The sequence below is a fragment of the Thunnus maccoyii genome, chromosome 1 (genome assembly GCF_910596095.1).
Source record: "Thunnus maccoyii chromosome 1, fThuMac1.1, whole genome shotgun sequence".
NCBI classification, from domain to species: Eukaryota; Metazoa; Chordata; class Actinopteri; order Scombriformes; family Scombridae; genus Thunnus; species Thunnus maccoyii.
The window spans coordinates 23,290,755-23,307,564 of record NC_056533.1 but is presented as its reverse complement, the minus strand read 5'-3'; the positions used below and the strand labels follow the sequence as shown (position 1 = coordinate 23,307,564).

Below are 16,810 nucleotides of genomic sequence, written 5' to 3'. Positions count from 1 at the left end.
TCATTCTGTCAGAGTCTTGATGTCAGCCACAGCGATAAGGTTACTTAGCCTATTTATCATTCCTGCATGTGCTAGCTCATTGGTCAGCCCTCCTGCTGTGCTCTCAGCCACAGAGGCAGTGGGGCTGTAAACACCAGACCACAAAGTTTTACCTATGAGCAGCAGATAACAGAGGTTGACAGTTTGGTCTCGCTTTAATCAATGTTATTTTCACTGCAGAATGTACAGCTACATTTATAACCACAACCTCATTTTAAACAAACATCAATTAGCCTTGTGGGTTTGTCCAGTCTTGTGTGGTGGTCTGTTTTTAATGGATTATGTAAGGCTCTGCTTTAGCTTGGTCTGGTTCTACTCAGGGTGTTGAATAACATCTGATCTGATGTTTAGTTCTGTATTCGACCCGGTCATGTTGAGTCCCGCCCAGTCACACCCAGCCCAGCTCAGCCCAGCTCATCCTTCCCATGTTATCCCTGGACCACGGAGTGAAATGTGGCCGATAGCCAAGGTGCTTCATTTGTATGCTCGGCTGATAGAGGTCATATCATCTTAACTGCAACTTTAAGTGGCTGGAAAGTTCAGGCTGAAAAATGACACACCGAAAATTGGTGCAGGGGGACAGTATCAGAGGAAGGAGGTGACCTCTGCTTAACCACAAATGCTGCACATTCCCAGGGAGAGTTAAGTTTTCTAAGAATAGACATAATGATGATACCCAACAGAAGGGTTAGGTATTTGAAAAGGGAGTAAATTCTCTCTGTATTAAACTGTGACCTTTTAAATTCCCAAGCTTGTGATTTAGATCAGCCTCTGTGAGTGGGATGGAAATTCCAGTGAAGGGACTGTTCTGGTAAATTCTGCTGGCCAGATTGAGTTTTAGGGCTGTTCACCAGATGTGGCCTACCTTCCTCCACTGATGCCTGACTTAATAAGCCTCCAAAGTCTCCACAAGCTCTCCCCACCCTCAGGATACAGATATCTAAAAATAGCCTCTAAATTCAGTTACCCTCTGCTAGCCAAGTGGAACCTCACCTCATTTATTTAATCCATCTGTTTAATTGCCTTGATAAAATGATAATGTGATGGCTCTAGCAACACAGGGACAGATGTGAGGAGCAGGTTTTGGGTGACACTGTGCGTTATGTTAAAATAACCCTTCATTATTTGATGTCCAGTGATGCAATATGGCGATCAGGTATTGCACAATGACACATGGAAATACAAGAGTATAAGAAGACAATTTAGAGGGAACAGATTGTGAGAGAAACCTGCAGTGCTTTGATAGCTTTGTGTACAGTATGTTTACACAGAGCAGATGTGAAGCCATCTTCACTGCCATTATACTGCAATATATAACAAGACAATGACATTCTCAAAAAAATCAGTTTACATGAAAATACATGTGTATTTTTGGGCCACTGGGGCCTCTGTGTGTAGTGCCTGAGCACTGCAGTCATGGAGTAGCTGTGTGTAAAGATGTAATGTAACTATCCAGTGTGAATGTGACCAGTGGCCACTTTCACTCTGCGGTGTGCTCATATTCTCTAATGAGAAGTGCAGGAGAGAGGTCCCTCCATGCCTGGAGCCAGTCTGGACACAGTTAACTCCTAGTAGAGAGCAGATATCCCACACACAGAAAGAGCTGACTCAGTCTGCATGTCCTGCCATGAAGGCATAGTGAGAGGAGAAGGTGTTTGCTCTTCTTGATGAGATGTCAGAAATGTCTTTACTTCCTCCTCTGATAACATAGTATAAATATACTGTACACACTCAAACAAATACTGTAATGACAGATATGCTGCAGTTAAGTGTGCTGCGCCATACTGTACAAGCTCAGAGACCCACAGGGCCAAGATTCTCTGCAGCAAAATCTACCAGACTAATCAAATTTCTCTCATACAGTGGCTTCTGTGTTTTTGCTAAAATGTGATGACTTTATCATTTATGATTTGCAACTGTAACAATTCCAAAAGAGTAATGTAATCAAGTCTGAACAAAAGATTTGTCTCTTAGTATCCTTTACTGTGCATTTTTCAGCAGTAAGTTGGATAATTTGATACATTCCTCTGTTGTCATCTTGCTGACAAAAGCTCCCCAATGTTTTCTTACATGTACCTGTGTGCCTGCTTGTGTGTGTGTGTGTGTGTGTGTGTGAGGCAGAGAAGGGGTATTCAGAGGTGGGATGGAATAATAATGCCTCTGACGTGATTGTGTAAGGGATTTAGACATGTTTCACAGCAATGGGGGTTAGCTGAATCTGATTGTTAGAGGATCCAGTGACTGTTTATCTGCCCCTCAGCTTTTGGATAAAAGCACTGGCAAGTGACATGGCTTTCATGAAATGGTATTAGAAAACAGAGATTACTCTGGTACAGATAATGTAATCCTTAAGGATACAATGAAATTCAACTATGTCCGACCTGTTTCTTTACATTATTTCAGGTATATGGTGGAGGGGCATGAGGACACTGTGTCCTAACATACCTCCAGACCTGGGATTAATGTCTCCTATTTGTCTTCAAGATGAGATAGGTGAGAACACCTGTTTTTGAGATTATTAAAATTAACAGATTAATTACCTTGAGGTCCAGCTCTTACAGAAGTATTCTCCCAAGAACATGTATTGATATGCTGAAATGGCAAACATTAGTTCACCCATAGCAGCAGAACAACAGGATAAACTGCTCTGTCACGTTCATTTGTGTGCTGGCCCTCATTAGATAACATACCTGCAGCTTTTACATCTCCAGGTGCCATTACACTCACAGTTGTGACATAATCACATCTACCTACATACCTACCTACCCATGGCTTAGGGTTCATTTTATATCTCAAAGACTCTTTGCCTCGTTTTGTCAAGACTGTCACAATTTTGAGTTGGGCTTTATCTGTGATGTTTGATTTATTTCTGATGTTGCGGGATTATCGGGATCAGAGATCCGACAGATTATCTGGCCATGAACATATGCAATTTGTGTCTGTGCGTGTTCACCGGAGTGTGTGTGCGTAGAGTGACAGATCATCTCACTTTGGCAGAATCAGACAGAGTCGCGCTGCAGATCATTCATTTTGTACTGTGGAACCTGTGATAGCAGACAGCTCTTTAGATGGAAGACTCAGAAAAATGCTCAGAGTTAGTTTAGCACATGCTAACAGCTGCTGTATGGGAATTGCACTGAGAACCTGCAGGTAGGCCATGTTGTTTTGTTATATCTGTTCATGATAAGCTTGATAGTTTTATATTTAGAAGGTGCACGTGGCTCATTTAAGGATGGATGCTGACTGCTCAGTTTAGTGAATGGTAAGCTGTTCTCCTGCATGTTGCTTTGAAGTGAGGGCTTTGTCTTGGTCTAATCTTTCGTTAAAGGGCCTTCCGAGTATTGATTAGAAGTATTCTTGTCTTTAACCAGGAATGAAAAGCTGACTCTTATGTTCCTTTACTATAGCCTGAACAATATAGGATTGAGGTCAGTACCGATATTGATATTTGAGATTTTCAAAATCTGATAATTATATATCCGCCAATATAAATTTTCATCCACCACTACTGATATGTATCTGCAGTGAGCTACTACAGGCCAAAATATCATCCTGGTTGATTTGTCTATTTTTTACTTTTGCTTTGCAACTCTGCATTCTTAACCTTTTTACTTTTTTATGATCACTGAGAATGAATGATAGTTTTAGTCTAAAGACAAAAGCTGTCATCTCTGGCTGACATCTGTGCTGCAGAACTGCTGCAGGATTCAGGATAAGCTGCCTGACAATAAATTCTCTTAAAGCCCTAAACAGCAGGATAAGTAGGCACTTCACATGTGTGTACTCATGTACCGTGTCAGAAGATTGCAAAGAAGCTGTGCAGCGACTCACCATCTCCATTGTTTCACACAGACCTCTCCTCTCCGCTTCCTCACCTCTTCTCTCCTCATAGTTCAGATTTTTCAGAGAGAAATGGCCGAGAAACATATTTAATCTGATAGGATGAGTAGAAAACTCTGTGGATATGTCTGTGAATACTAAATAATCTTGCACCACTACATTTGTGTGCTACTGACACACAAATTAATCTGATGCATATTCTAATGACTACATTTCTCTGATTTACTTTGATAAAACCAGCGGCTGTGCTGATGGCAAAATCCAACCTAACAATCTGTAAGCCAAATGTGCAAATATTAGCATGTGCATAATTCACAATCACTTTTTACCTATTAAGTATAAAATATTTTAATTTAAGTGTTGTTTCTGTATTTCGGAGGCATTTACTACAATTCATGATGAATATTAATGGAAGATCTCTGCTGTTTTAAATTTTTGACAGGGATGTTGGAGCTAGATTTCTAACTTGTGCTCCTAATTGGTGATATTTTGCATCATGTATTTATCATTGCTTCTCCCACCAGAGACATAGAGATATGATGATAAAACAGTGAAATATTCCCAGTGAAAAGTTCCCACAGATGCTCTCTAGTCACAGCAGAAGTACAGGTTTCAGCTAGAAGAGATATTGCAATTTAAAATGTCATCTAATCACGTGATAACTTGATATGTTGGATTTAGTGTTTATTTTATTTTAGTTTTTGCCTCTTGAACTTTTTCAATAAATTTCCCTTGGTACTGTAATGATGTAATTTGTGATAAACCATTGACACTGCAGAAAGAATCTTTTTCATTTTCATATTGTGTTCAAAGCCAAAGCTAGTTGGTGTCTTGCTCAAGGATACCTCAGCAGGATGAATGCTTGTCATTAACTTGGTTTTGATTTTGACATTGTGCCTGTGACTTGGGAGGAAATTCATCTTTCTGTTTTTGGCCAGACTTGATCCCAGCTCCAGGCTGACTCACTGCCTTTATTTGGTTTCTAAGTTACTCAAATGGGAGCTTGTGGATATGGGCAATGAGGTTGAGGAGAAGAAGTAAGGGCCCCAGCCTTTCTTTATCTTGTCTAATTCTTTCTTTGTTATTGTTCAGAACCTAAAGCTCTCTAATATTCTTGGTTTTTATTCTGCTGACAGTGCAGTGATCGTTTTGCTAGTTAAGCCTCCTACACATGGGTGGAGATCCCTGAAGGGATTCAAGGGTGAGTCGGTCAAATTCAAATGAATTACTACTGAAGTATCTTTCTTGAGGATGTAATGAAAGTTTAATCAGTCATCACCATTTCACACCACAAGAATGTTCTTCATTGGTCCATTTTATTAAAACTATCTGACTGCTTTTAGATACTGGTGATACTGTTGGAGGAGATTGTCTGACAGTATTTTTAGTGCTTTAAGAGTAAGTAGTTCTCTGCTATTAAGGCCTCTTGGTGTTTTTGTCTTGTGTAGCTTCAGATCCACAGAGCTTTCTGTGCAACATTCCCTATCACTCTTTTTCCTGCCTGCGGCACTGTGTGTCCAAGCCCTCATCTATCTCCTGCCAGAGATTTTCAGCTTTTACATTCCCCCGCACTTCACATCCCCTTCTGTCCTACATTGCACAGCTAAGCGATTAGCTGTGTTTGGCTTTGTGATGTGGGTTGGACTCTGCGTTTAGCTGCTGATATACAGTGTGTGTGACAATCAAGCAGATGCTCTGGGTCATTGTTCTTTAGCCACAGATGAAAGTGAACTGTCACAGGTTATAACATAAGCTAATTTGATCTTCTTTGCAAGTCTGTATGTAATAATTCATATTTGTTTTAATTATTTTGAGTAGATTTGAAAGGGACATTTTTTTTTATAGTTGTGATAGTCTATGTCTTCAGCAGTCTCAGACAAGACCAAGGTCTCACACCTCATTAGACCAGTAAATGAGCACAGCATCATATCACAAGATGCAGAGGTCCATCAGAGTGAGAGAACTGGAGTGTAGCATGTCCTCCTGCCTGACAGCCATTCCAGTATGTCAGGAAGAGAAGGAGCTGTGCCTACTTGAGAGATGCAAGGGGCTGAGATGGAAATACATGTATTTGATTACATTCCTTCTGGATAATTTCTGATCATCCATCCTGCACTTCTTACTGGTGGTTGGTAGCCACATTCATTCTCCCTGGGTTCCCTCGGTTTCCACTAGAGACCAAGTCAGTCATGATCTTCTTCATCAGGACTGATAACCTTTTTACTTGACGTGGAATAATTTCCTGAGACTTGATCTGGTTTCCCTGGACTGCTAAGCCAACAAGCTATGCCTATATTAGCTGCTTGCCAATGCTTGATTGCTACAAACATTTGATAGTAGAGAAGGCATAGAGCCTCCTTTTCATTAGTGATTTACTAGGGGACGTGTTAAATTGAACCTTTGGGCTCAACAAGGTAAAATGATCAAACACAGACAACTTAATAGCATAACAGTTTTACCATAGTGCATCATTATTATAATAACATTTCCTCCCCATGATTATGTACAAGCTCATGTTCTTTAAATCCACCTTTAAATTCAGAATAGGGCTCGCTGCATTTTTTAGACATGGCTATAGCTAACCACTTGGCAACAAAAGGATGATTACGTCACAGTCTTGGCCATAAATGTCTCATGTGAATATGCTGAGAAATCACATCTTAAAACTTCCGTCAGTCACCTCTCTTTATTGTTCCTCCTCTCTAATTTTTCTATGTCATCTCCTGTCTACCATAGCATAGTCTTCGCTGTCTAATCCAATTTGCACCCTCATGTTTTCAGTGAGTAGAGCTTGTTAAGGATCACTGCTTGTAAACGTGAGTTGTGAGGTGTGATGACATTAATATCACAAATATGCTTAGTTCAGCTAAGCATATTTATGAAAAAGTGCGACCAAACTAAATAAGATTAACATCACACTTTTAAACTGATGACAAACTCACACTGTGTGGTACATCTACAGTGTGGCTGATAGGCAAGCAAGGGAAACCTTGCAATATAATAGATGTGAGACTCTGTGGGAAATTTACAATTCAGATTAATTCCTGAATCATACAGTGTTTAATTCTTGAAAACTATGGGTAAATCCATCCCGCATTGATGCACAGTGCATTGCAGTAAGAGCGCTCATACTTTGCTCCGTCAGTAAACAGCACAGTAACAGAGGACACACAGCTGTTGCTCTTGTCCTGATGAATGCTGACACACTGCTTTCACTTTGCAGCTGGTGTACACTGTGATGACCTACCTGTGCTTCATCTTTCATGGGCAAATTCCTCCTTTTAGTGTCAGTCACTTATCTACATTAACATCTAACCTACTGTGGTTGAATGCTAGCGTATCACTCATGCAGCCTCATGAGAATGGAGGCCATAGGATCATCATGTTACTTCTTATTAACCTGTGATTTCCTGAGGCAAGTGGCTCCTGTTGTTCTTGCACTCTTCATGTGAGAGCAGCTCAGACCTATGATGATAAAGGTTGACTCAGCGCTGTGGAGGTGTCTGTATCTTTGTGTGTGTCGATGAAGGGAAACAAAGTGCCTTTGAACCTCCCTTATTAATGTGCTGATCACTGTGGGGGAGAGACTGTGGTGGGAGAGAAAAAAGGCATCAGCTCATTTTCATTTGGTCCAGAGTTGGAAAGAGGAGATTTTGATTTTTTTCTGTCAACTTATCACTTTGATTAATTAGACATTTTAAGATGTCTGTTTATTAGAAAATGTTTTGTTAGTAGATGAGCTCTACTGATAACATCCATGTGCAGGTAAGGGCTACAGTTGAGATTAAACCTGATGCTCTTTGGAGACTGTTTCATGTCTCTTTTGCACTGTCAGGTATGTGATGTTTTTGCTGATTGTGTATTTTTGTCTTGGAAAGAGATCATTTGCTTTGCAAAATCTTCTCTCCTGGAGCTTCTCAGTGCCCCACTGAGAGATTGCCAAGCCAGATCAAATGTTTGGATTTTCAAACCAACTAGGCTGCTGCAATGTTTAAAATAACAAATGTTTATGTATATATACATCAATTTCCCACTCCTTCTCATGACAACTTTTAGATTAGCCCTTTTCACCCAATTTATTAGGTTTGTGGACATCTACTGAGCTATTAGAAGATGGTCACAAACAATGCTTTGGGTTTTATGAACTTCTGTTGATAATGCTACTAATAATAAAACCCAAAGAAAGCATGGTTGTGGACCTTTTTATCCATAGAACATACTTGTTTGTATGGTTATTGCCTAATGAAGGTCTGAGGACCGAAACATTGTATTAATGAAGTGAGTTCAAGTGATGGACAGTGTGCAGGATTCTTTGGTTTTCTCTTATTGATACAACATAGACAGACATGTCTAGATTTAACCTGAGGTTCCTGTTTGTTGAAATCAGATTTGATTTGGTTGCTCATTTGTTTAATCCCCAATGAGCAGACGGTTGGTTTCTCAAAACTAAACCTATTGATAAGTTGGGTATGCACAATAATAAATAATGGGAAATTTTAGTAACGCCTGGTTTGAAAACCAATAAAGTTATCCATTAGGATTACCTTACTTTAAATTAGATTGAGTGTGTAAGAGTATCAAATCTCTTTTAGGCTTTTTTTTCCCTGGCTAGCATCCCCTATCACACACACACACACACACATATTCACACTTCATATTCTGACTATTCTTGTTAGAACATATGAACAGATGAAACAACTCCTGGTTTCCTGGGTTAGTCATTATTCAGTGAGTAAGGTGCTGGACAGATCTGTGGTATTAAATATTGACCTAAAGTTAAGGGGACTCTTCATTGATTTATTCTCCAGAGTAATGCTCACTCCAGAAAACTTCCTAACTTTTTTTTCTTTGTTGCAGCATATCCCTGTCTCTATTGATCCCTGTGATAAGTGCTTTTGGAAGTCATTTCATTATCATGGTTGGAAGCATTATAAAACCACAATTTATTTGATAAATTACTTCAGATCATACTTTATAAATATTTATCAGTCAGCTAAATTTGTGCCAGTGGAGCAATGGAAGTGCTGATGTGCCCACAGTCATGTAGGTCCCCATCACTCCCTGAGGCCATTTTTTCTGTAATGCTTGGACTGAAGACAGCAGCTTGAACACTCTCAATTTATAACAAGTTCATAACAATGCAACCAAGAGACTGCCCTCTTGTGTACAAGCTGTTAATGTGAGTTTATGTTTGTGAAGCCTGTATTTGCACACTGGATTTAAGCATCCATTAGTCTTTTTCGGTGTCAGTTCAGTTTGAAAGACATTATTTCCAACTGAGCAGGCATGAAATGGGAATTGACTGATGGGAAACACCTACTTTTGGCGACAGATTTTATTTTAACCCTCTGACCAGCAAAAGCAATATCAGTGTTTTCACTTAGAGCGGTGCTTATGTTTCAGAAGTAGTTGTGCACATGAGGAGTGGGGTAGCGTTTCCTTGCATCCTAATTCTGTATTATTGGTCCAACACAGACCGTTGTTGCATTCACTGCAATGCAATTAGCTGTTGCCTTGCTTATGTTTTGGAACAGCATGGCCTAAAGGACCATTGTGACTGCAATGAAATGTGCTGTGTCAGAACTGTGTGTGGGTGTGTGTGTGTGTTGAATGTTAATAGGGTGACAGGTCTTTCAATTTCTGCCAAACCCTCTGTCTGACAGCAAGTCTTTGCACCTGTTTCTACTCTCCATTGGGCCTGTTTTGGCCTGTCTTTGCCACACTTGCCAGTGCTGCTTAAGTGGTTTGCTGTATGGCCACAGGCTCAATAAAAGCAGAGCTTGGACCAGACTGTTCTTGTTTCATTGATGCTATTTTAGACTATATGCATTCATAGAGGCATAAAGGCTGATTTATGGTAGGTCGCTTGACACTTTTAATAAGTGCTGCTCAAGAGAAATTAAAGAGTAATGCGACATTTTCAATTTTTGCTTCGGTGAAAGGTTTCAGTCATCTCTATGGTAACCAGACACTATCCTCCAGCCAGCTTGTTTAGTTGGTGTGAATGCTGGAAGCTGGAAGCATTCACAACATATGTTATTCTACATTTTTTATTATTATTATTATGCCCACTTTTTGGCACTCTACTACTTTATTCAGTGTAGAAATTCATTCAGACAACACATTATTCAGCTCAATTAGGACATTATTGCCAGGTATAAGCAGGTATGATTTAAGAATGAACATTCACTTTGTTACACACAAAGCAGGAGAAAATAACTGAAAATGACAGGATACTAAAAATGAAAACCATGATAAAATGTATGATGTGGAAAAACATGTATACTTGATTATATATATTACTACAGGAAGTTCCATTACATCATGTATTATTTTTAAAACATGATTTGGGGCATCTGACATTAGTTTGCATAATTGGTCAATGGAAAAAAATACAAACGCTGTGTAGGACATTTTAAACTGTGAAATAATAGTGTGAGGCTGAGGCATAGCCCACATTTTCCTCATATGACAAAGCATGTTATAGTGAGTGTTTGCAATGCATCTTAGAGATGGCTCTGCTGTAAAAAGTTAAATGCTCAAAGCCCATCTAATGAGGATGTCCCCTGTCTGTGCAATCAGTGCATTTCTTAATGTGTTTTGTCATCAATTATTTTGCTAATATTTGTCAAATACTGAGGACAACTCTCTGCTCTCTACTTGGCAGGACACAACCTCTCAGCTGAGTGCACACACATTCATTTAGAGCATGTGGGGGCGGGACAGATACAGACAGATAAGCACGTCTCTCAGTCATCATGCTTGCATTATTTTAAAGCGGAGGCTAGTGGTTGTAATTGTACATGCATAGCGAATCGCAACTTGTTAATCAAAAGTATTTTATTAGAATCAAAAATTAATGTAATAAAGTAGCTGGCTGGACTTAAATGAGTAGTTTGGCTGGCAGCCAGCGCTTATAGGAAGCTCTGCTTTACTCATTTATACTTTCAGCTACACACTTCATTCAAACGTTGAAATGTTCCACATCTTTCATACATTCAAGGTTTTATTCAACTTTCAAATCCCATTAAAACTTTTCAAAATATTCATCTTTGTTGGAACCTTAGTTATAACAGACGTCAATTAGAAAAACAGTCAAAACCACTAATCTTCAACCTCTTCCAAATCATTCATACATTCACTTCCACATTTCACATTTAGAAACATCATTCAAGCTTTAAACGGGTCATGATACTTGGGACTTTCTCACATTAATTGTAACATTTTTGTATCATCATTCAAGTTTCATGAAATGTTAGCCCTTCTCAGACTTTTACATTAGTAAGTGAAGTCTCAGGTTGCTCAAACTGAATTTTTTTTATGTGACTTTTAGTTTTTGAGTTATAAGAAGTTGTTCAGTGACTAATTTTGGCTTAGGCAATGGATATGAATGTGGGTGCTTGTCTCACCCCTGCCACGGGGGGCACTGTCACCATAGCAACCTGTTACTCAGTCTCTGAGAAGAAACTGGCACACGTCTGTTTCTGTGGCTAATTCCACAGTTAAATTCTCAGTCTACACACTGCACGCACATGCACACGGGCATGCACACTCACACACACATTGTTATTTCTGATTTTCAAAATAAAAGCCCAAGATTGTAACTTTATCATAAAAGGATGAGCCAGGCTTAGTTTTCAAAATAAAAGTTCCAGAAGATAACTGTATCTTAACAGGGAACTCAGTGTGAGACTGTTTTTTTCAAAATAAAAGCCTCACAGAGTAACTGTATCTTAACAGGAAGCTCAGAATGAGGTTTGTTTTTTAAAATAAGAGCTCCCGATGGTCACTGTATGTTAATAGGAAAGTAGAGATGGACCTAGTTTTTCAAAATAAAAGTGCTGATAGTTCAACTCTTGTCAGGTCTTAGACCTCAGCTGATGTTTCATCCTTATTCCAACAAAGACAATTAAAGGAAACCTCAACTCCTCAGTACACTTAAGCTCATTTAAGTCCTTGCTCTAAAGCTCCCATTTGAACTCTTTCATTGCTTACTCTGTATTTTGCATCCTTCATCCCTTTCCAACTTTTCCAACTATTCATACTGTTTCGCCTGCTTTTTGTGCATTTTCTTCTCTACTGATTCATACTCCATTCAAACCTTAAAATGTTCCACATCTTTCATACATTAGGTTTTACATTAGGAGTTTTATTCAACTTTTAAATCCCATTCATGCTTTTTGAAAATATTCAACACCGCTGAATGAGATTTCCCTAATTTGACCCGCCCATTTTTCAAACACTTTTCAAACTCATTCATGCTCTTTCAGCTGCTTCTTCATCCAAATTAAAGCGAGCAATCCAGTTTAGCATCAGCCTTTCAACAGCCTGCATTCACACCGCAATTTCTTCAGAAATTGCATTTTCTAGTTACATTATATCATCCTGACTGGGACTAACTAAACAAGGTTGTTGCAATTTATCTAAAGTTGCAGACCAAAATATCAATAAGGAAGTTCAGTGAAAACTACAATCTCCATGACAACGTTAGTAACACTACCTAATCACATTGTGCGACAAAATATAATGGTGTCCGCAACATCACAAAATTCTCCAGGTGCGCGACATGAAAGGAAAGTGTCGAGCGACACTTTTTTCTGCCGAAAATACGTCATTTTTCTCGAGTGACACTTATCAAAAGTGTTGAGCGACCATCCGCAAATCAGCCTTAACTGTTTTCCAGTAGGGTTGTAATCACTGTGTCACATTGTCAACTCAGCTTGCTGTTGTAAACCATGATGATGCTGATGATGATGATAGTAGTGAATGAGTGCAGTGACAGTGAAAGGCCAGTCAGTGAGATGTCTTTGGTTGGATACCTTCATTTCCATACTGAATGACAGTGGAATCTCCCAATAACTCTGCGATGGGACTGCCTAGATAATTCCCACACAATGGTGGGAAATGAAGCTGAGCAAGGCTGCTGCAGTGCTCTGCTATGAAACTGATAAAGGTCAGTCAACATGTGCAAATTGTGCTGCGGAATGCTTATCTCCTTAATGGCTCTCTGTCTGGATACTGTGCACAAGCCACTGTTATTAAGGCTTAATTAATTCTGCCTGCTAGGCCTGCATGCTACAGGGTGTTTCTGGAGGTCCATGATATCTCTCTCTCTCATGATGTAATGTCCTGTCACACTCCGTCACGCATTAACACTGCCTGGGTGGGGCGACAGAAATGACTGTCAGTACAGAGTTCAGTATTCCTGGCATCTCATTTAACCTGTAATGTGTGCATATCCAAAACCTTTCTTTGTTTTTATCTTATTCTTTGGATTCTGCAGAGGTATATCATCTGTTCACTAACAGCTTGCTGATATTAATGATACATTAGTCATTACAGCTAATTGAATTGGTCTGGAAATGAAGTCAGCAGCCCAACTAAATTAAATGATGTTGTTGTGTGTTCTCTGGTGATTAGTAGAATTGCATAACATTGATTTGTGTTTTACTTCACTCAGAGCCACAATGTAAGGCAAAATGCAAGCTGCTACAGTATATGACATTTATTACAATCACACTGGTTCCTGCAATGAGTTTCTGTTGAGCTACTGTGGTTGTCACAGATTCTTCTTCACCAGTCAACTCAACCCTCATCTTCTTGTTTTTTTCAATAGGGATGTACAGTTTTGAAGATTTGTCTTGATGTCACGACATCTTGCACAGAAGAAATTTGACATATTAAATGTTTGTGTGTCTGTGTATGTGGTCAATAAGAAGTGTTTTTTTTCATGTTTATTATGTGAAATTCAGTTTGTTACATAATGAATAGCTTATAACTGTGTGGAGCTTATGCATTAGCTGTAAGTGTGACTGTGAATTAAAGTTTTCAGTGGTTAATTATAATCAGTTAATTTCAGCATTTAAAAGCAGCATATATTATTACATATAATAAATTTATACCAAATAATAATTATGTTTTTAGCTTATGGTATTGGATCTTGCAAATCATTTAATCTCCAAACTTAAAGTCGTGTCCACAGAGAAGTAACAGGCACTCCACCCCCCACATTGTCTGAATATAATTAAATCGAGACATGTCACTGAGTTAGACTAACCTGATGCGCCAGATGGTTTGTTACACAGAACCATCTGAGAAGTCGTCCTTGGAAACTTTTAGGAAAAGGGCAAGCACTTCGAAAAAATACTTGACAGGTGATTGGATGAACCATCTGTCTATCACCATCTATCACAGTCTTACTTTGTGAGGCAGCTGGATTCGCAAGATCACAAGATCACACAAGAATCCTCATAGGATGCTGATTGGTCCAAACCATCGGTTGGTTTGGACACAAGCGCATAACTTCAAGTCTGTCAAGATGGATTCTCGCGTGATGTTGTGATCTCACAAATCCAGCTGCCTTGCAAGGTAAGAATTAGACTAAGGTGCCTATAAATTATATAAGTGTAGGGAAAAAAAGAAACCAAAAATAAAGGCAATAGATATTCATAAATGAAATCACAAAGTCATTTTTAACTATATCATATAAATGGAGATTTAATTAATCACTTTAGTGTTAATCAGCTGAGGAATTAACATAGTAGTGATTGTAATAAACCTCTAAGAAACTACAACTCTGAACTCCATAGTGTTCCTTTGGCTCCCCATTCCTTGGTTCTCAATATTTACAACAGGATTACAGTATGTTGGTACCACCTGCTCCCTCGGCCCACATTCCACAGGATTAGTTTCAATTCCCTTTTAACCTAGGTCAAAGGTCAATGTTACTGTTAAACCAGTGCCTCAAAAAGTAACCAATGACCCTGAGGTGCCCTTGAAGGGGCCCAAGAAGTTATCAGTATTATAAGTTACAGTTTATTTCTAGGTAATGGATTAAAAACTCAACTCTCTTGTTTGTCTTGTGTTCAATGTGAACTCATTTTGTTGACATCTGAATAGTTTTAAGAATCAGTCCACTTACTGCACAGCAGAACTGCTGCTGTGAATGCTGCAGGTGTGTGAGTGTGTTTCAGATCGTCTCCACTACCCACAGTTTTTTTTTTTTCATGTGAACTTTTAAAGTGTATACAGAGCAACTTATTGTTATTGTAGAATGTGGATGATTAAGCCAATCAAAGAAGGTTATCTTACTGGGTGATGAAAGCACAATTGCCAACATTCTGTCTTGTTTTTAATACCTTTGTTGCAATACTGCCGCTCAGAGGATACCAGCGGTACACTCTTGTGATTTAGAAACATGATTTAGAATACATTTATGTGACATATGACAGCTACATTATAGAAGAAATATGGACAGCACATTAGTAAGCTCTGACTCTAAGAAACTGGCAAAGATTGAGCCGAGCAAAAAATACCCTTTTGACATTTTTGTCAGAACTACTGAGGTAAAGCATTTCCTCTAGCAGCCACATAAATTACTGTTTCCTTGAATACTTAGCAAATTCAACACTGGGAAAGAGGGAGTGAGAGATGGAGACAGGGAAGTAGAAAATGGAAAGGGAGGAGGATCTGATAAGCAACTGAGGTATTCCCCTGATGGGAGGGAGTTGGATCTCTACCATCCACTCTGCAAGTGTGGTGTGAAACTCTCAGACAGGCATGATCGAGCAGGAGAAAGTAGAGATAAACAGCTCCCCCTCCCGCTCTCATCCCCCTGGCTCCACTTTACTCTGCTCTTTGCGGATGCCAGCTGCTACTAGAGACCCTCTCTGCATCCTCCACCTGCCCTGATAACGCCGAGCGGATTTCCATGACCCGCAGCAACACAGCGAGTCTAGCAGCTGATTCACGATGATTCACTCTCTCGCAGCAGGTGAGACTGTCTCCACTGTGCGCACGATACAGCAGAGCATAGTAAGTAGCTGAAGTCTTTACACAAGAACAGAGAAGTCTGTGCTAGTAGTGGATATACTTTTCTCCACTGGGATTTTTTCCAAAGGGGGAGTGGTGAAAAGAGATACAGTAGTTGAGACTGTAAGCAGATGGTGATATCCATGTGTTTTATGTGTTATGGAGCGGTGTGAAGCCTCAATGTGTGTCTATCTGTGTGTATAGAGAGGGAGAGGTGTTCAAAACACAAAGCCTTGCCCCTGGTGCCCCTGCCGCAAAGACTCAGCCCTTGTGTTGGACAGGGATTACCCTGAGCCTCTTGTTTTGCTGGAAAAAAATTGGTATGGCATGCCAGGGCTGAACCCTGTACTCCAGAGTTGTGCATTTGGGCAGCAGAGAGAGAGAGAGAGAGAGAGAGAGAGAGAGAGAGAGAGCGAGCATGTTTTTATGTGTGCTGCAGTGCTGTTGTTTCTACACATTTCTCAGACGAAGATTTGACTGAAATCTGTTCTCAGTTTTTTTTTTTCATAGCCAAGGATGCCCATTTTACACCAGTTTTTGATAGAAGATCTGCTGCTGCCCTGATCTTGTTTACATTGTGATAACATTTGTACTGTAAATGTAAACCCTGCTACATTGAGAAATCCCCTCTTGAGGCTCTCTGCAAAGAGAGATGCCAGTCATTCTTTCTCTTCTTTATCTGCTATTTGAAGTGATGCTTAGTGTTCAGTGCTCAGTAACATGCTAGGAGTGTGTGGCAGAACCTGATTTTGGAATGAAAACTTCCTGAACCTTGATCTGTGTCTAACATAGAACCTCTTAGGATGAGTACTGGTATGTTGAAGTGAGGACACATTTTGTCAAATCTTCCATCTTGAGGTCTCTTTGAATTAAGAATTTTCAGTGCACCTGTGCATCTGCAACTGCTTTTGTAATGAATTAGAGTGACAACTCAAGTGTTTTATGTTTTACATCTTAATATGATAATATCCAAGAGATTTATGAATCAAGAAACACAGGTTATTGATTAGGATAGCTGTGGAGTTGACTGCATTCAAATGAATAATAAAGTAAAGTAATAATAAAGTAATGCTGAACCTGTTTTTATTTTGAGATTTTCTTAAAACTATCTCAAATATTG

General features: G+C 39.4%; 1 protein-coding gene across 14 annotated transcripts in view; it reads left to right on the top strand.

Moving 5' to 3' along the window:
* The window catches only part of plekha7b (pleckstrin homology domain containing, family A member 7b), an 81,241-nt gene that overhangs the window by 19,862 nt on the left and 44,569 nt on the right, over window positions 1-16,810 (top strand). Inside the window, exon 1 of one of the 14 annotated variants that reach the window (XM_042406787.1) lies at window positions 1,715-2,532. The exons of 12 other annotated variants lie outside the window; for them this stretch is intronic. The gene's annotated coding sequence lies outside the window, so the exon portion shown is untranslated. Of the gene's footprint in view, window positions 1-1,714; window positions 2,533-15,526; window positions 15,653-16,810 lie in introns of those variants that run through there. One more of the 14 variants, XM_042406796.1, reaches the window with a different exon arrangement.